We start from the raw sequence: 21,375 nt of genomic DNA on the forward strand, positions 1-21,375 counted from the left end.
ATAAATTTATGGTCAAGCAAATTGGCTCTTGGCAGATTAAAAATATCTCGACTTGCAAGTCAAACTGACCCACAAATGTGATGGTCATAAGTACCCAATCCGCAACTCCTCACATGATAAAATAGCGTGAGCCAGCTGGGTCAAGTGGATATTTTGCACCTATATGTATATAGGATGTATTAGATATCCAACCTTAATTTTTTTTAGGGTTAAAAAAGGAAGAAGGAATACATTAAATTAAAAAAACCATAAATTAAAATGTATATATTAAAACATAGACCGTAGAAACAAAATGGTACAGTAAGGTAAATATTTTCTATAAAAAAATAGCTTAAAGAAAAAATTTATACAAGAAAAAAAGAAGCAAAAGACAGAAGATAGAAAAAGGTTATTCAAACTTCCAAAAGGGTGTACATCTCTCCTTCTTCATCTCCATCTTTTCAACACAAAATTTCAAGTATTTAAATGGAATTTTCTTCGCTGATTAGAAACATTTGTAGAAAGTACCAAACTAATTCAATCGATACAATTTCTTATATCATATACTGTCTTCTCTTAGATTAAGGGTTACAAGAGAGGATTATTGTCATGATGGAGTAATCCAACCTTTAAACTAACAAAAAAAATGATATATTGTATAACAAAAGTTGTGTCTTACACCTAAGTGGATGCCTTGTCATTTTTTTTTTTAATCTTCTTTTCTTCTTTTTCATTATATTTATCAACGTTGTGTAGTTCTAAAAAAGACTATTGTCAAAGTTTGAAGAAGTCCAAAATACCAAATGTAAGGACCTGGTTTGAACTCTTTGCCCAAAAAGTATATGAACCTAAGCCCAAAAAGTCCAAAACAATAAATTTGTAAAGAATGGGTTGGAAAACAGGGCTTCAATGAATTAAGCGGCAAGTAAACAGATCTTGATGACAAAGAAAGGAAGATAACAAATTTACACTAAGGAAAAATATCATCGGCAACGACTGAGGAGACTGGTTCCTATAAATTGCTCTTGAAGTTCTATTACAAGTTTGATTCCTAATTGCTATAGTGTTTCCCTCCTTTTTTTTGATCCCCTCTTCATGGAGGGTTTCTCACATTATATAGTCTTCTTGAATGATCTTGGTCCTACACTTGTTGGTCATTTAAGCTATTACTTGAGTGTTTGTCTCATTGGACACTCTCTGTGGCTCTCTATGAGTTGGGAAGGCCAAGGCAACACTGTTTAGGGGTCTTCTCCACACAAATGCAGCCAAAAAGTTAGCTGCAGAGCATTCAATGCGGTAACAGCAGCTTTTCCTTAGATATTTCTGAGCTCCTAGCCTTCTGGTACACTTGAGATACACGCCTCTATCACTGGAACTTCTTAGAAGGTTACCTTGAACCTTAGGATACACATTTGAGCCGTGCTTAGCCTATCCGAGGAGATATTCCTCCTCGAACCACCCTCCCATTCGTATCTTGCTCGTTAGATTCTAAGCTTGACCCATCCAACCCCATTCATTTGTTCTCGAATTACTATGCTTTCGGTCAAGGCCCAAGGCCCAATATACCATTTGGGCTCTTAACCCTACAATAGCCCCTCAAAACACCGATTTTTTCCCTCTTATCTAAGGAGAAAAGTGGGGTTTTGATTTTTCATGTGCTAATATTATTTTGCCCTTTGATTTGCACACGTGGGTAGGGATGGCAATTATAGCCCGACCCGCAGATACCCGGCCCGGCCTGACCCTAATGGGTTGGATTTTACTCGATCCAATAAAGAATAGGGTCGAGTTTGGGTTTTTTTTTTTAAAAAAAACCCGAAGCAGGTTCGGGTCAGGTCTAGGTTTTTGGTAAAACTCGGCTCGGACCCGGACCCGACCCGACCTGACCCAGTTACAAGATAATACAATTACAAAAAAAAACCCTCCTATATATATGCTTATAAACCCTAATCTAATCCTCTCTCATTTCACAACAACTCACCAGCCGCCTCTCTCCTCTCCCACTCTCACTCACTCTCACTCTCAATCTCACCACCGGCCCAAGATCTCACTGCCGGTCCAAGCTCTGTCACCGCTCTCCCTCAAGCGACCTCGCCGACAAGCACCTCAAGCGATCAAGAACCTCTCCTCACCTTGTCGGACCCTCATCTTTCTCACCTCGTTGTGAACTCAAGCTGCTGCATTGAAAATCGTTTTTTTTTTTTTTTTTTTGTTCAAAGAATCAAATTTGTATTTTCTAGTTTAAGTGCTATTTTTGTTGAATAGGATCGGCTTGTTTGATTTGATTTTGTAGGGTCTTCTTGTTAGGACCTAGGGATTATATGTTAATTCTTGTTTTTACTTTTGATGTGGGAAAAATTTGTAATGAAAATCAGTTTCCCCTATTGTTTGGTTGCTAAGAAAATCAATATCAGGTAAACAATATATATATATATATATATTTTTTTTTTTTGATTGGGCAACGGATCTGTTCAGATTTGGATTTTTTTTATTTTCTTGATTGGACAAAGGGTTTCGGATCTGTACAGATCTAGATTTTCTTGAGTTTCCCCTACTGTTTGGTTGCTGAGAAAATCAGTATCAAGCAAACAAATTTTTTTTTTTTTTGATTGGGCAATGGAATAGGCCCTAAAGTGGCATGGCCCAATGGGGCCCGACGGGGCGGGTCTAGGTCTTGGAAAAAAATTCGATTAATAATCGGGCCGGGTCTAGGTCGCAGGTCCTGACCCACGGGTTGGGCCCGGGTATAAAGAAACTTGGCCCGAACCTGACCCGTTGCCATTCCTACACGTGGGAGTGCCGTTTTGCGTGCCCCATAATTGCCACTAAAGCCCACGAGGCATCATTAATTGCTCCAAGCAGCATTATGTTATCTACATCCAACAATGAGGTGCTAATCCAATGGCTGATATTTCTCCTTGGGTTTTGAGCGTGATAACTCCCACTCAATCTTGCCCTCTATATAAAGCATTCAGAGAAATCATTTCCCTTATTTCACAAATCTTCAAGCTCTCCAGAGATCCCAAGCACTCAAACTCTCAAAGCTCTTTAAGTTACTAAACTTCCCACACCTTTTCTTTAAGAGATCCTTGAAAATCTTTCTAAAGGTTTCAGGGACTAATACACATCTTAGTTCTTGAAAGTTTCTATTTCTTTAAACTTTTCTTTTTCTCCTCGGCCAATCTCCTCGGCCTTCCAGTTCTTATTTCTTCATTTACCAATTTCAGTTGTTTCCCTTTAGTTTGTCTAGATAGGTAGACTTAAGCACCTAGTAGACTCCCCTGCCAAAATAGAGACCTTTAAGGATAAATACCACATACCACAAGGAGTCATCCTGCGATACTATTCCCTAGAACAAATAGTGACACACAGAGAAGAGGGGGAAGTCATCATCCCTATGATAGCTTTCATAGAAGGGGGAATGACTTTCCCATGGGTAGGATAACATGGGATTACCTCATCAACCATAGGATATGCCCCCACCAATGTGCATCCAACCTATTTAGGGTCTTAGGTAGTGTTGATGCTCTCAACAAGCATCTGCGCTTGGGGCTCACTTGGCATGACATGGTCCACATGTACGAGTGCCACTCCCTTAAAAGCGCAGGATATTATCTCAAGTCTCGATCTGACGTTCTCATACTAGTATCATGTCTACCTAAATCTAACAAGGGTATGAAAGATGACTATTTGATAGCTTCGAGAGCATGGCATGATGGCCTTCACTACCCCATCCGAGAGGGGGAGCGAGGTGGGATACCTTAGAGTTAGGTTCTTTAGCAAGAGATTTAGATTCTTTAACCCTGGCCATGTCATTATTTTCCTTTCATCTTGCTTTCTTTTGATGATGGATTTTAACTTTCTAACCATGTTTTGCTTCTCGACTACTTTTGCAGATAAGAGGCACATAGTGTAGAGGCTCAGTCTGACCAACGTTGAAGCTCTTAACTACTTGCTGAGGTTCGAGATCTTTGTAAGTGAAGATAGGCAGTTGAGAGCAATCCACTTAATTTTGGACTTCGAGCCTATCTAAAAAATATACCAAGAAATAGGCAACGCCATAAGAGCGGGTGACCAGCGGCTAGCTCGGATTGACATGTCACGCCCAAATTTCCTAGCCCAAGACAATCTTCCATCAGTCATGCTGCCACTTCAACAAGTTCCGCCTGAAACAGCAGCAACGCCCGAGGAGGAGATTGCCTCTTCACACTTATCACTAGAGAAGGCGATAGACAAATTCCACTTCGAAGAAGAAGAAAATCCAGGGGCTCTTGTAATCAACATCTCGGACGAGACTGATAGGCATTCAGGTATTCACACCCCCACTCTGGTGATTGCCCGTCCAAACAGCACGTCCGAAGAAGAGGAAGATGGGATGGCATTGAACTAGGGAAACAAGAGCTTAAGAGGTGTCAACTTCAAAAGAATCCACCAAGTCCCAAGTTCCACCCACACTTCCTCCTCCTTTTCCTCTACCTCCCACCGACCTCGGACTGAAAGCCATTCCTGATCTAAAGAAGAAAAGGCCGATTCAGGAGCTTGAAGAAGGGGAGTTAGACCCTCAGAAGGGGACTGAGCAGCAGAAGGTGGCCAAAGACCTTCGGGACAAGAGGTCCACTTTTGTGGATAGCTGGGAGGAGCAAACTAAGGCCGATGTGCGCCTTCCACAAAGCACCTGGTCTCCTCAACTGGAGGTGGATGGGGCTGCCATCCCTTGGAATGCCTCAGTCAGTGACTTCCAAAGGGGGAGTGCAAGCTACATTGCTGAAGCCTTGGAGCAGCCTCTTCTCCTCCTTAGAGACATGGAGGCTTACAGGCACTTCAAGCAAAACGACTTCTTCCTGTCCCTAAAGAGGGACCTCGCTATGGTAAGCAATCTATCATATCCTTGAATTTAAATGCTAAGCTGTACTTTCATTCTTCCCCTACTTTTTTATTCATGTGATTCTTCCGTTGTTTTTAGGCAGGTTGCTCAGCAAGTTTTTGTGGCCGGAGAGTGGGTTTGCAACGCCTGTAATGAGGCCAACGCTGAGGCCCTCTCCTGTGCTGATGTTGAGAGGTCCTTGGAGGCCCTAAAATAAGAACAGGCGGAGCTGTCCGAGAAGCTGAAAGAAGTGAACAAGGCTCGCCTGAGTGCTGAGGCGGGTCTAAAGGCTATGGAAAGGCTGGTCGAGGATCAGTGTCAAATACTACACCTGACTGAGATAGACCTAGCCACCCAAAGGCAGCTAGTCATAAATCTTAAGGTTGAGCTGTAGAAGGCCAAGAAGGTGGCTCAACTGGCCAAGGAAGCAACCGAGGCTGAGAAGCAAGCATCCTATCTGCTTGACGTGGAAGAAACGTAAGTTAGGCTTACTGAGGAGCTTTCCGAGGTATGTAGGGATTACTGCAATGCGACCTAGGATAGGGCCCTTAGTGTTGCAGGAGTCCTAACAGACTTTGTTTGGAGGCAACCTGGGAGCATATATTATCACCTAAATATCTGTGAAGTCCCAGGTGCCATCTCTGCCCTTGCTCTAGAGACCTTTGAGCAGCCCCTGACTATCCAAGCTACTCTCCCTCTCTCTAAGGCTTTGAAGAGATCCAGCCAAGTTGGTGATCAAGGACAGGGGGCTAAGGGGGCCAAAGACAAGGGTAAAGGCAAGGAGAAAAAGCCCTCCTCAAAAGCCAAAAACGTTGCCAAGGATAAGGAAGCTGCAGCTAAGGTAAAGGAAGTAGAGGCCAAGACTAAAGAAGCTGATTCTAAGGGCAAGGACGCTCTTACCTCTCAGCCGAGCCAAAAAGAAGACTCTCCTGCTCCCAAGGCCAAGGCTTAGCACTTAGGATTTTTTGTAGTTTTTTTTTTTTTGGTAGTGGCACTTTGTCACTGAATATAATGTACTTTTCTTATTTAATGAAAATGCTTTTCTTCTTATCTCTTGCACCTTTACTTTATATGTTTTGAAGCTTATTACTATTGCAAATGGCATTAAACCGCTGCTACTCTGTCTTCACTAAAAACTAACAATAACACATTGCAATCAATCTAAGTAATTTGGCCAAATACCGGCAATAAAGAGGTCTACCACGTATTTGTATTGAGAATTGAACCTCCTACAATGAAGGTTGAATCTAATGTAGATAGATACATACTTTGTCAAAAATAAAAAGGGGGGAGATATTCTTCATTTTGCCCAACACTTGGATAAATAATTAAGGACCTTAATTTATTCCAAGCCACCAATCCGAGAAGTTGGGCATAAACCTGGATCTGTTTTGACACTTAGTAGAAGACCAATAGACATCGCAGTCTTAATTCTTCCCCAGTATGCGATCTAAGGGACCAGTCTCTTAAAAAAATGTCATAGAGTGTTAACTTCCCCAAAGCATCTGGTCCGAGGACTCAGGCATGACTAAGGTTCTGTTTAAACACTTAGAAAGATGTCCTAGAGTGTTAATTTCCCCAAAGTATCTGGTCTGAAGACTCAGACATGACTAAGATTCTGTTTAAACACTTAGAAAGATGTCATAGAGTGTTAATTTCCCCAAAGCATCCGGTCTGAGGACTCAGGCATGACTAAGGTTCTGTTTAAACACTTATAAAGATGCCAACAAGTATTAATTTGGCCAAAGCATGTGGTCTGAGGAGCCAGGCATGACTAAGGTTCTGTTTAATACTTGGAAAAAATGAATAGATGTCACTAAGTATTAATTTTACCAAAGTATGTGGTCCAAGGAGCCTGACATAACTTAGGTTCTATTTAACACATATAAAGAACAAATAATGGGAAATACAATGCCTTTGTACAACAAATGAACATATTGACAAAGAAAACTTTCATTAATAATAATACATTTTTAGGTTGTTTACATTCCAAGGGTTCGGTATTACATGCTCATCTAAGTCTTCTAAAAAATATGCTTTTATGCCAGCTATCGAGGTGATGCAATATGGTCTTTCCCAATTGGATCCTAGCTTTCCCCACGCTAGGTTCTTTGCAGTACCTAGAAATTTTCTCAATATCAAGTCACCTGGCACTAATGGCCTCAGCTTTATATTGGCATCATAACCTTGCTTGAGTTTGTGTTGGTAGTATGCCAACTGAACCATTGCACTTTCTCTTCTTTCTTCAATAAAGTCAAAATTCTTTTCTAGCAACTCATTGTTACTACTCAGATTGAATGAGCTGGTCCTTTGCGTTGGGAAGCCAGTTTCTAAAGGAATAACAGTCTCGACTCCATAAGTCATTGAAAAGGAAGTCTCCCCCGTTGACCTGCGAGGTGTGGTTCGGTACGTCCACAGGACATATGACAATTCTTCCACCCATTTTCCCTTTGCATCATCCAACCTCTTCTTGAGTCCATTCACTATGACATTGTTAACAACCTCAGCTTGTTCATTCCCTTGGGGATAAACTGGTATAGAATATCTATTCGTAATTCACAAATCATAGTAGTATCTTTTGAAAGATTTGCTATCAAACTGAAGGCCATTATCCGAGATGAGGGTATGAGGGACCCCGAACTAGGTGACAATATTTTTCCAAACAAACTTCTTGGCGTCCTCATCTCTGATATTCGCCATGGGCTCAGCTTTAACCCACTTAGTAAAGTAGTTCGTGCCGACCAGCAAATACCTCTTGTTCCTTATTGCCTTGGGGAAAAGGGCCAATGATATCCAAGCCCCATTGAGCAAATGGCCAGGGTCTGGATAGGGAGTTAAGGACTCCTCCTGGCTGATTTATATTTGGTGTAAATTTTTGGCATTGATCACACTTCTTCACATATTCTTGCGCTTCTTTTTGCATATTTGGCCACCAATAACCCTAAGTGATAGCTCTGTGAGACAAAGATCTTCCTCCTGTATGGCTTCCACAAATCCCTTTATGTAACTCCTCAAGGAGTAGCTCTGAAGTCTCGGGGTGAATGTAGAGTAGATCTGGCCTAGAAAAAAAGCGCTTGTACAATTTTTGGTCATCGGATAGCCAGAAATGAGGCGGCTTTCTCCGTACTTTGTTAACTTCCGATTTATCCTCCGACAAGATGTTCTCTCTCAAGAATAGTATTATGGGGTTCATCCAGCTAGGCCCTACTCTGACTTGGTGAATATGGATCAATTTTCCCTTTACCTCCGTGTGTTTGCACAAGTCTTCTATAAGGATAACCCGAGGTAAGCTCTGTGCCGAGGAGGTTGCAAGCATGGCTAGGGAATCAACATGTGTGTTTCTACTTCTAGGGATGTGTAGTAGGCTGAATGATTCAAATCTTGATTGCAAATGCCTAACTTGACTTAAGTACCCTTGTATTCTCTCATCTCTCGCTTCTAGCTCACCCTTCATCTGGCCAATAACCAGTCTTGAATCCGAGAACAACTTTACTGCCTTTCCCTCCATTCTTTGAACCATGGACATTCCTTCCAGTAAAGTTTCATATTCAGCCTCATTATTTGTAGCCGAGAAGCCCAATCTTAGTGACTTTTCAATGATGATTTGTTCAGGAGAAACTAGAACTAGCCCCACTCTGGAGCCCCTTTGATTTGTTGTACCATTAATATATACCTTCCAGAATAAAGGTTCTTACAGGGAGATTATGCCAACTGATTTTCCATCCATGCTCTGTGTTGCTGACACTTCCTTTAATGGAGGTTCAGCGAACTCGGCCACCAGATCCGCAACGAGGCATGTACTTGATGTCAAAAGTCCCTAGAAATGTGTCCCATTTAGCAATCCTCCCCGTGTAATCAGTACTTCAAAGTATAGACTTGAGCGGAAGCTGAGTCAAGACAACAACTGTGTGTGCTTGGAAGTAATGGGGAAGCTTTCGTGTAGCATGAATCACTGCCAAAATGGCTTTCTCTAGTGGTAGATAACGAACCTCGGTCTCATGTAGTGACTTACTCACATAGTAAACTGGTTGTTGTATGCCATCGTCAACTCGTATCAACACCAAACTTACAGCATGGGAGGCCAAAGTGATATAAGCAAACATGACCTCATCCACCTCAGGACTGGACATGATAGGTGGTCGAGATAGATATTCTTTAAGTTACTGGAAGGCCAAAACACACTCCTCAGTCCACTCAAATCTCTTCCACTTATTCATCAAGAGGAAGAAGGGTCTGCACCTATCCGCTAATCGAGAAATAAACCGGTTCAAGGCAGCGGTCATCCCGGTCAGTTTCTAGGCTTCCTTAGGATTCCGAGGTAGTTGTAAACTGTTGATTTCCTTAATCTGATCGAGGTTAACTTCAATTCCATGATGGGTAACCATGTAGCCTAGAAATTTGCCTAATCCTACACCAAAAGAGCATTTGGAAGTGTTAAGGCGCAATTTGTGCTTCCTCAGAATTTCAAAAATGTTCTTGAGATCTCCCACAGCGATAGTAAACACTCCTACACTGGCTTTCCAGAGCTAGTGGTATCTAGTGGTACCCTTGAAAGGCATCTAAGAAACTCATTCGAGGATGGCCTACAGTTGCATCCACCAACTGGTCGATCCTAGGCATAGGGAAGGGATCTTTTGGGCAAGCCCTATTTAGATCTGTGAAGTCTACACACACTCGCCATTTCTCATTCTTCTTCTTTACCACCACGGTATTGGCGATCCACTCAGGGTAGAAAACCTCTTTGATAGCCCTTGCCTGTTTGAGCTTCTTCACCTCATCCCTGATGGCATCAGAGTGATCCTTGGACGAGCGCCGAGGTGGTTGCTTCTTAGGGTGATGGATGGATTAACATTTAAATGATGACAGATGAAGCTCGGGTCCACCCCCGGGGCTTCGTAAGCGCTCCACACGAACACATCAACATTTTTTCTAAGAAACTCTATCAGCTCTTCCTTTACTGGGGGAGGCAGTTGAGCCCCGATCTGAAAGAACTTTTCCGGATCATCGCCAACAGCGACCATTTCCAAATCTTCACATTTCGCCTCTCGGTTGATTCATTGACAGGCAACATTAGAGCTCTTAATTGCTATAAGCCCCTTTTAGCAAAGGCCGAGGATTCAGCTTCGGGCTGATGCGAGATTGTGGCCACCAGGCACTACCTAGCCGTGGATTGACTCCTAACAATCTCTTCAATTTGACCGTCCGACGGATATTTCACCTTTTGGTGCAAGGCAGAAGAGTCAGCTCCCAGCGCATGAAGCTAAGGCCTGGCCATAATGGCCGTGTAAGGGGAATAAGCATCCACCACGATGAAGTTTACCTCTACCACTTTTGAACCGGCCTGCACAGGTAGTCTAATCTGGCCCCTCGGAATGACAACCTTCCCATCAAAACTCACCAAAGGGGGTCTTGAAGAAGCATCTCTCCGGGGTTCCGAACCAATCTTGCCCCCTTAGCCACTAGAATAATGCAAGAGGTGCTTCAACTTTCCTTCTCAGACCAGCTGGTCCAAATGGTCCCACAAATTTCTACAATCTTCTGTAGTATGTCCCTGGTCCTAGTGATATTGGCAATAGAGGTTCTGATTACGCCTCATGGGGTTTCTTGCCATCTTATTTGGTCATTTGAAGAATGACTCATCCTTAATCTTCTCTAGAACTTGATGCACCGGTTCTCGAAATACCGCGTTAGCCGCTTGAGCATTGGCAGGCCCTGACTGCTTAGCAAAGTCTCTCCGAGGCCAGTTGTTGTTGTATTGGTTTGACCTGAAATCCCTCTTCTCTTGAGGGATAACCTTATCCTTTCCTTTCCCCTGCTGCTAGTCTTCTTTAACCCTATTATACTTGTCAATCCAGCCTATGAGTTGGTGCATACTGGTGACAGGCTTTCCCGTTAAAGACTTCCTCAAACCATGCTTGGTTAGGAGGTCGACCTTGAAGGTATTTATGACCACGTCATCAAAGTCACCATCTATCTCATTATACATCTCCCAGTATCTGTCCGAGTACGTTTTCAGGGTCTCCCCTTCTCGCATGGACAAAGAGAGTAGGGAATCTAAGGGCTGAGGAACCCTACTACAAGTAATAAAACGAGAGCCAAATGACTGGGTGACCTCCTTGAAGGAACCTATGGAACCTGCCCTCAAACCATCGAACCATCTCATTGCCACAGGTCCTAGACTGGAGGGGAACACCTTGCACATCAAGGCTTCGTCCTTAGAATGGACAGCCATTCTTTGGTTGAAATGGCTCACATGCTCCACAGGATTTATTCGACCATTGTAGATGGTGAACGTTGGCTAGTTAAACCGCCGAGGAAGTCTTGCCTCTTCAATCCTGCGCATGAAAGGTGATCTGGAAACTTGGTTCAACGTCTTGCTCATAGTGTCATTTCTTCGGCCTTTGCGAGGCTGGCTCTTATACCTACGTTTATGATGGTGCTCCTCATCGTAGGAGAAAAACTCGCTAGGTGGGGTCCTTGACCTTCGTCTATAACTGGCATCTTCTCCATCATCAGAGGAAAGGTCGGAGTCGGAGGGGGTTCGCTTTTGCTGTGCATTGCGCAGCTTTCTCTTTAGATGGTCAACCTCCAGTTGCAGGGCTCTGGTATCCTCCTGACAAAAGAGATGGCTCTTATCCCGAGACTGACTCCTACCGAATTGGACGGTATGCACACTCCCCTCTTGATCCCTTCTTTGCTCGAGGTTGACAAAAGGATTTTCACATTAGGATCCTCACATTAGGATCCTATGGATTCTGTCTGGTATGGACCTAAACCTACCATGGTTGAACGTTACACTCACTATCACCCAAGTAATCTTCCCACAGACGGCGCCAATTGTAAGGACCTGGTTTGAACTCCTAGCCCAAAAAGTATATGGACCTAGGCCCAAAAAGCCCAAAACAATAAATTTGTAGAGAATGGATTGAAAAACAGGGCTTTAATGAATTAAGCGGCAAGTAAACATATCTTGATGACAAAGAAAGGAAGATAACAAATTTACACTAAGGAAAAATATCCTCGACAACGTTTGAGGAGACTGGTTCCTATAAATTGTTCTTGAAGTTCTATTACAAGTTTGATTCCTAATTGCCACAGTGTTTCCCTCCTTTTTTCCGATCCCCTCTTCATGGAGGGTTTCTCACGTTATATAATCTCCTTTGAACTATCTTAGTCCTACACTTGTTGGTCATCTAACCTATTACTTGAGTGCTTATCCCATCGAACACCCTCTCTGGCCCTCTGTGAGTTAGGAAGGCCAAGACAGAATTGTTCAGAGGTCTTCTCCACATAAATGCAGTTAGAAAGTTAGTTGTAGAGCATTCAATGCTGTGGCAGCAGCTTTTCCTTAGATATTTTTGAGCTCCCAGCCTTCTGGTACACTTAAGATACACACCCTTATCATTGGAACTTCCTGGAAGGTTACCTTGAACCTTAGGATACACATTTGAGCCATGCTTAGCCTATCCGAGGAGATATTCCTCATCGGACCACTCTCCCATTCGTATCTTGCTTGTTAGATTCTAAGCTTGACCTATCCAACCCCATTCATTTGTTCTCGGATTACTATGCTCTCGGCTAAGGCCCAAGGCCCAATATACCATTTGGGCTCTTGACCCTACAATAACCCTTCAAAACTCCGGTTTTTTCCCTTTCATCCGAGGAGAAAAGTGGGGTTTTGATTTTTCGTGCGCTAATATTATTTTGCCCTTTGATTTGCACACATGGGAGTGCTGTTTTGCGCGCCCCATAATTGCCACTGACGTTTCGGAGCCCGCAATGCGTCATTAATTGCTCTAGGCGGCATTATGTTCCCTATATCCAATGGTGAGGCGCTAATCCAATGGCTGATATTTCTCTTTACCTGCAGAAGATAAGAATTTTTCCTTCCAACCCGAAAGCTTATTACCCAATTTTTCCTTGAGTTGGATAAAGGTATTATGCTTGTTTCGCCCTATAAGGGATGGGAGACCCAAATATTTCTCATGTTAGCTGATAACCTGAGCACTGAAACGGCGTTTGATTTCCTCTTGTATAGCTTGAGAAGTATTTTTACTAAAGAAAATTGTCATTTTAATCATGTTCAACTGTTGGCCAGAGACCCCTTCATATAAGGAAAAAATATGCTCTAGCTCTGAACATTCCTCCAAAGTAGCACGACAGAAAATTAGACCATCATCAACAAAGAATAAATGGGTAATACGCGGAGCATGATAACTGACTGAAATACCTCTAATTAAACCCCTTTCTGAGGCACGCCGCAACAAGGCTGAAAGCCCTTTTGCACAAAGCAAAAACAAGTATGGAGAAAGAGGGTCTCCTTGGCGAAGACCCCTAGAAGGGATAATACAACCACGAGGTTTCCCGTTAATACATACAGAATAAACCACAAATGATACACATGACATGACCGTATCCACCAGCTCCCTATGAAAACCCAACCGAAGCATAATATTCTCCAAACACACCCATTCCACCCTATCATAAGCTTTACTCATGTCAAGCTTTAAGGCCATGTCGCTCACCTTTCCATTACACTTCTGACTAATATGATGCATAGTTTCAAAAGCTACCAAAACATTATCCATGATAAAATGGCCCTTGGTATAGGCACTTTGATTCTCACTAACAATGCTAGATAACACAGATTTCATACGATTGGCTAAAGTTTTAGAGGCCAATTTATACATCACATTACAAAGACTAATAGGTCTAAAGTCAGTCATAAGGCTCGGATTTTTAATTTTCGGTATGAGAATAATATTTGTCTCATTAAAATTAGGCGGAGCAACACCCAAATTGAGAAAATCCAGCACTGATTTAGTCACACAATCACTCACCAAAGGCCAAAAAAATTGATTAAACAGCGGAGGCATACTATCCCGTCCTGGGGCCGAAGTTGGGTGCATTTACTTCTGAGAATAGACCACTTCAAAAGGTTGAAAGTCCCTGGTCAGCAAGTAATCCAGATGTTTGATAGCGAGCTCGACAACATATAAGATGTCACTGTTTTATACATGTGAAAAAGAACATGGAATGCGTTACTCAATACTTTTGCCAGCCTTGCTAAAGATTACATAGGAGCTCAAATCTGGATAGGATAGGTTGTTTGATTCAGACTGTAGTGTCATCAGATTTTTCATAGATCAATAATAATAATATATTAATATCCAATGCTTTATTATTAACAAAAGGTAATTACTTTTATATATATATATAAAATCTCGGCTGATTACAAATTTATAACTTTTAAACCCTCCCCTTTTTTTAAAAAAAAAATTATCTTTATTCAACTTATTGTTTTGGAAAAAATAAAAGCTAAAGTACATATTACACCCATAAAATTTAGACATTTTTAAATTTTACATCCTGCAATTATAGAATTTAAATTTACCCACTAATATTTTGTTTATATCGATAGTTCTCTTCTTTCTAGTAATACATATACTTGACACATGTAATAAATTTGTTCAATAAAATAATACCATGTCATTTCTATTACATGAGATTTAACAAAAAAAAATATAGATAATTGAGCTGTTAATACAAATGAAATATCAAATTCTAAAAATTATCTTTATTCAACTTTTTTTTTTTTTTTTTTTTTTTTTTTTTGTCATGGCTGTGTTTTACACTTTAACAAAAATTAAAAATTAAAAAGCAAACCCGGACCACAAAAGTCAGTGCCCAAAACATGTGCACAAGGTAAAATGGGAAGTATAAACAGCCCTACACAAATGGCATGGGACGACAGTAGTACAGGAAGTGATGATAAGAGGAAGACCGTGTGTTATAGGTTCCTACTTCGAACGAACATGGCTGAGGCTGACCCCAATAAGAAAATAAAACCAGGCGGGGCCCATCTTTGTCTCACTGTCACAGATCATCATGCCGCACGTTGTGGCAAGGGTCCCACTTCCCCCAACCCATTCTTATTTAATTTGCTTCATTGTGGTTGTGGGCTCCCTCAATTCTCAATCACTTCCTAGCGCATCCATCTGCGCCGTTAACTTACAATTTGTTGACTCTACATATTTTTATTTTATTTTTCTAAAAAAAACAATTGTTTACCAAAAATTGTATAAAAAATTGGTTACGACAAATTGACTCAATCGATTACTGTTGGGATGTCTTATCAAATGTCAAAGGGTCATTTTTGTGTCTTCAATTGTAAAATTGGAATCTAATCATTTCTACACAAATAAATAAATAACTATTTAGTATTTAAAAAGAGATAATTTCATGCCCCCAGCTGCATGAATTCTGCCTCTCACATGTAAGTGGGTTTATACGTGTACTAATTTATTTATAAATATCCATAATGTAAATAAAATAAAATGTTATTATAAGATAAAATTTGAGATTATTTAATAAAATGTAAAGATTGATATCCATTCTCATAATAATTCGTAATTATTCATGGTAAACAAAATCTTACAGCTTTACTATCTTTCTTTATGGGATTTATGTTTTGGCAAATCATAAATCTTACCATTTCATGCATATAATTGTGAACGAATTATTTGAAGATTAATAATATCTTGTGTATTTTTTTTTTAAATAGTTATAATATGTTGTTAACTTTGTAATTCGAACTTTTTTCTCCCTAGACTCTTAAACATTTTATGTATAAGGAAGTGCTAATTATGTATTGAAAATTCAAAATTAATCGTCTATATTAAAAAATGAAAATGTCTTGATTTACATAAGTTGGATGAAGTCTTTTGAATGAAATAGGAAAGCAAATACACCTTTTTATTTTTTGTTTTAACAGAATGTCCAATGGCATATGTCATATGAGAATGAGATACAATGAGCATAAATAGAAAACGAAGTTTGTTGCAACTAGTTTGATTAATGTTGAAATTATTAAACTAGATCATCATATCATCATCTTCTTTGTAGAAACTTGGCAAAATATTTGGTGCCTCACCAACCTTGGAGGTTTCTTTTTTCTTTTTCTTTTGTTTTTCAACCTTGGATTTAATGTTAATAAAAAGACAAGAGGTGCCGGGAGGGATAGGGAAGAGGTATGGTATCTCATACCTGAGAGACGAGGCAAGGCAAGGCAGGTGCATTAGATAAATTGTTTGTGAAGGGATGTTTAAAGTGGTAATGAAAGCTTCTGATAGCTGATAGCGACAAGTCACCCTCTACACCTTAAAAAGCAGCCCCATGTGGGTCTCTAGCCAATCAAGTTTATACCTGTTTTATGGTTCATTGCTATTATTGTCACCATCTTCTATTTCTAAATTTCCAATACTTTCGAGTTTGAAAATCTTTATATCATACGGATCATCAATTATTTGGTAGTTATAAGAGTCAGCACCCTAGCTCTCCTAGAGGGGCCAATATTTAGTGTCTATAAATAGCAAGGCTCAGCTCTGTATTCTGGCGTAAAATATTTTCTATTGAAAATATTTTTGAGGAAGGGGCTGGCAGCTTCGAGGGGGCTGGTTGGTTTTGTGAGTGATGAAAATGTTTTATTCCTAATCCTAAGTATGGGTGTAAAACATTTTAGTATGTAACGATCTAAGAAAAAGGTCTAGCCAAATTCGCAATACATCTTAACAAGACTAGTCTAGTAACAAGAAGATTCCTTATAGTTGTTTATAAAGACAGGATCAATTTAGTATATGCACAACGTGGGACTTAGCACATAACACAACCACGCAATGCAAGCCTTAACCTACTTGAGTAAGACCACAATGCAAGCAATAGTAATCAGCATACTGAGAGAGTATGTATCAACACTTATAAGTGTTGATCAACAAATTGGGAGGATAGATCGACATTTAACTAATGTTAGGAATGCTATAAGCATATGGATACTAATTGTTGTATTGAGATTTAGTTAGTTAGTTACGATTCCAAGCATGTTAATCACATTTAGCACATGTTGGAATTATTAATGCACATGGGGAATAATAAAACCAATATGATGAGACCATGTGAGTCAATGAGATTAGAGTTAGTCACCTATAAATACATAATTATAATTCAACATTAAATATCAATGGAAGAATAAACCAATTTCTTAGTACATTAGTGCATCTCTCTCTCTCTCTCTTAATCTCTCTCTTTCTCTATGGAGGGTGACTATCTTGAATTAAGTCAATTTCCCTACAATTCTCATCAATTTCCATATAATTCTTATCCATCCCCATTAGGAACCACCAGATTCCTAACATTTGGTATTAGAGCCGTCGATCTTGATACGGACGAATGTGACTGAAGAGAACTTTGGAAAGAATTATGGCAAATGGTGAACAAAGTTTCAAAGGATATCAATACTTTGTATGAATCTCACAATGCTGTTTTAGAGAAGGCCAAGGCCTTGGCTGAATCTAACAAAGCCATGAATGAAGAACTCTCAAAATTGCAAGAGGGTCTCAAGCACATGATGAAAGAGGAGTTACAATCTCTTGATTCAATGAAACTGGAAAAACAAATCAAGTTCCAAGAATCTACTACTATTGTTGCAAGCTGAGATTTTGATTTTTGTGTCAAAGTGGATGATAATATACATGTATGCGTTGCCCTTGAAGTTCAGTCCAAAGAACCAACAAAGAAGGTGATGATGATCTTCCAAGAACCAATTCTTGACGCACCAATGGAGGCTTCCATTCAAGCGTCTATGATTCAAGAATTGGCTATCCAAGTGTTGGTGATCCAAGAATCCAAGATGCAAGCACCAACAATTTTAATGGTTCTAGAATCAAATGAGGTCTTGAGGATATAAGAACATTCCAAGGTTCAAAGAACCAATGAGACCTTGAAGATTGAAGAACCATTGAAGGCTCAAGAATTCAAGAAAAATTTGAAGATCTACGAAGAAAAAACCTTCACGTGCACAGGACCGCTTGTCAAAGAGAAATGCATGAATATGGTGATCAAAATGTCACTAACGCTCTGTTTGTTTCAATGGAAAATATTGTGTAAAGATAGTTTTTCGTATTTTCCAGTGTTTGGTAGTATTAGAAAAAAATGAATCAAAAGAAAACTATCTTTGGTTAACATAAAAAGTGTAGCTTATTTTTAGAGATTGTTTTCCACTATATTTTTTTTTGGAAAACAACTCTTTCTCACAGTAAGCTAAATAAGGGAAGCTAAAAGAATGTTTCTCAACTCATTTAAAGTTACTACCAAACATAGGAAAATGAGATAATTTTATAGAAAACATTTTTTGGAAAATGACTCATTTTCTAGAAAACATTATTGCCGAAACAAACAGAGCGTAAGGTATTGGTCCATTGGAAGATGGGATGAAGATGCTCTTTCACAACAACACCTTGTGGGCAAGGTGTTTTCAAGGGGAGGGAAATGTTAAGAATGCTATAAGCATATGGGTAATAATTGTTGTATTGAGATTTAGTTAGTTATTTAGTTACAATTCCAAACATATTAATCACATTTAGCACATGTTAAAATTATTAATACATACAAGAAATAATAAAACTAATAGGATGAGGCCATGTGGACCAATGAGATTAGAGCTAGTCTCCTATAAATACATTATTGTAATTCAACATTAGATATCAATGGAAGAATAAATCAATTTCTTAGTGCATTAGTGCATCTCTCTCTCTCTCTCTCTCTTTGTGGAGGGTGACTACCTCAAATCAAGTCAATTTCCCTACAATTTCCATTAATCTCCCTATAATTCCTATCCATCCCCATTAGGAACCACCGGATTCCTAACAACCAAGCTTGTTGAAATGAGAATTGAGCAGAGGTTGAGCGAAATGCAAGCAAGGGCGAGCAAGTATGAGAGAGGTAAGGCAAACACTTGCTTGAGGCTAGCTTGACATCAGCTCGAGCTCGAGGCTTGCTTGAGCAAGATAGTTGCAGAAAATGTTTTTTTTTTTTTTTTTTTCCTCCATGATTTTGCAGAGAAATGGAGTAAATGAGCCATTTGGGTTTCCAACAACTTGTAATAGCCAATACAATGTTTTAGAGGGCTTGTATTGAAAAAATAATTATAAAATAAAAAATAAAAAAGTGGCCTTTTTAAGTATAATGATAGAAACAGCATGTAAATATTTTGTAATTGTGACACACCATTAAAAAGAAATTCGTGGGAGTCTAGTCATAGTTGTATCTTAGAGGTGATATGAATGGAACCTTATACAAAACTTAATTGAGTTTGGGTACGTAAATATCATCTTAAAGGGTGCTATAATCCTATAGTCTATTGAATATATATAAATATATATTTATATATATATATATATATATATATATATATGTATATATTCACAAAAATCCATGGAGATCTCCTTCTATCCTTCATATTTAGAAAATATTAAGATGATCCAAGATTAATAACTTTCTCAATTATAAATATATAAATTTTAATTCTTTTATATTTCAAAATCATATACAAAATATGGATTTATTAATCAAATATTAAATAATAATAAATTAGCACATGAATTAACTCAGAGTGTTGTAGTGGTACACCATGCCTTACTCCAAGGGCTTATAAGGCATGCGTGGGACGCTTTTCTTGCCGATGTGGGACTAGGGTGTCACAGGGTCAAAGCACCCTAAAAATCCCAAACCTCGTACTTGGTACTGAGAGCAAAACCGTGCAGGCTTGGCTCCCTAAAGCGGACAATCAACATGCGCGGGAAAATCCCCACACACATACATTTTGTTGTCAAATTATAATAATTTCAATTGTTATGTGCAAATGATTTTTTTAACAGGCATATGGAAAGAGAGATAATTTTTTTTTTTTATGATTTTTTTTATTTTTATAAATTTTATGTGCATATAGAAAATTTTGTATTTTTATAAATATATTAATTTAAAAGCTAGTACACCTAATAAGGAATAACTTTTCTTAACAATAAAGTTGTAAGTTATTGAGATCCCAATCCAAGTCTTGGGATCTTAAGATCCTGCATCCATAAAACTTCATGGATCTCTCTATGATTTGTACTGAAGAGGGATTTGTGTGGGATCCCAATCTGGATCGTAGAATCTTATAGGATTGTGATCCTATAACAATACCAAAGATCTTTTTTTTTTTTTTTTTTTAATTCAATTTTTGTGCTTATTTCGGGCCTTCAAATGGAGCCTAAAGGCCCCAAACTAATAATAATAATAATAATAATAATAATAATAACAACAACAAATTAGCCCAGCGGCCACAGTCCAAATTGATAAAAAAAAAAAAAAAAAAACCCTAAGTCTCACCTTACTCTAATCTAATCAACAAAATCACAGAAAACAGAAAATAAGAGAAAATACTATAGAGTAGAGGGCAAGTGTGAGAATGATAAAGAAGATCATGCTATTAGTGATGAATTTGAGTTTGGTGATGCCAATGAAAATGAAGTGAATGAACCTTCAAATGCAACATTAAGAGATTTTGATGATTATCCAATAAATGATACAGGCCATGTGGTTGCTAACAATGATAAGAATGTTGTTTATAACGATCAATCCTACTTTGAGGAACCCAATCAAGATAACCAAAATTGTGGTCTTAATGATTGAGTGTATTTGTGGTGATGTTTGAAACATTATTATTTGATTTATGTTGTTTATGTGAAACATTATGCATTGCTATTTGTTTTGTTTTGTTTTGTTCATGTGAGACATTATGCATATTTGTGCTATTAGAACTTGGTATTTGTAAGTTGTAACTTTGAATTTTGTTAATGTATATGTAATTTGGTACTTTGCCTTTTATTAGTAATTTGTGTCAAAAAATACTTTTGTAATGTTTCTTTAACATATACTAAGAATTACTTACAAGTATTTTTTAATATATTTTTTAACCCTCTCACTGATCATGTGTACGATCTTGATCCTAATAACATATTAGCTATTTCACATGAATAACCATTTCATTACATGATCTACTAGTTAATAACATAAGCAATGCACAAAAAAATTCAATAAAATATGATTTTACCTTTTTAAAAAAAATTGATCCTCTCTCTCTCTCATTTTGCATATAAATATGAAATTTGATAATTATTAATAGACATTTATTTTGAGTGTATTTGTATATGAAATTTGATAATTATGATGGTTATTAATAAGTATTTATTATAATATGTTTTTATATGGAACTATTAATTATATAATTACCTTATTATTAATAAATACTATTTATTAATGACTGTATTTAGATACAGAACCATCTATTCTTCTTCTTTATTGAGAAACCAGAACCATCTATACTATCAAAGAAAATGATATGTAAAATTCAAATTGAGGAAAAAAAACTTTACATAGAGAATATAATTTAAACTCAACCAAACAATATTTTTGCGTTTGAATATCGCTTATTTTGTTGAAAACTAAAAATTAAAAACAATAAAAAAAATAAATTTCGGTTATTGTTCACACTCATAAAATACTATTCATTTGCCTTAATGTACTGTTCATGTTACATGAACAGTGCAAGAGGCACTAGTCAAAAAAAAAAAAAAAAAAAAGCCAAACGCAAATGCTTGAATCCAAAATGCAAACCAAATGGACGCTATATATTATAATACTGAAATCAGTAAAAG

The sequence above is a fragment of the Quercus robur genome, chromosome 9 (assembly GCF_932294415.1).
Source record: "Quercus robur chromosome 9, dhQueRobu3.1, whole genome shotgun sequence".
Taxonomy (NCBI): domain Eukaryota; kingdom Viridiplantae; phylum Streptophyta; class Magnoliopsida; order Fagales; family Fagaceae; genus Quercus; species Quercus robur.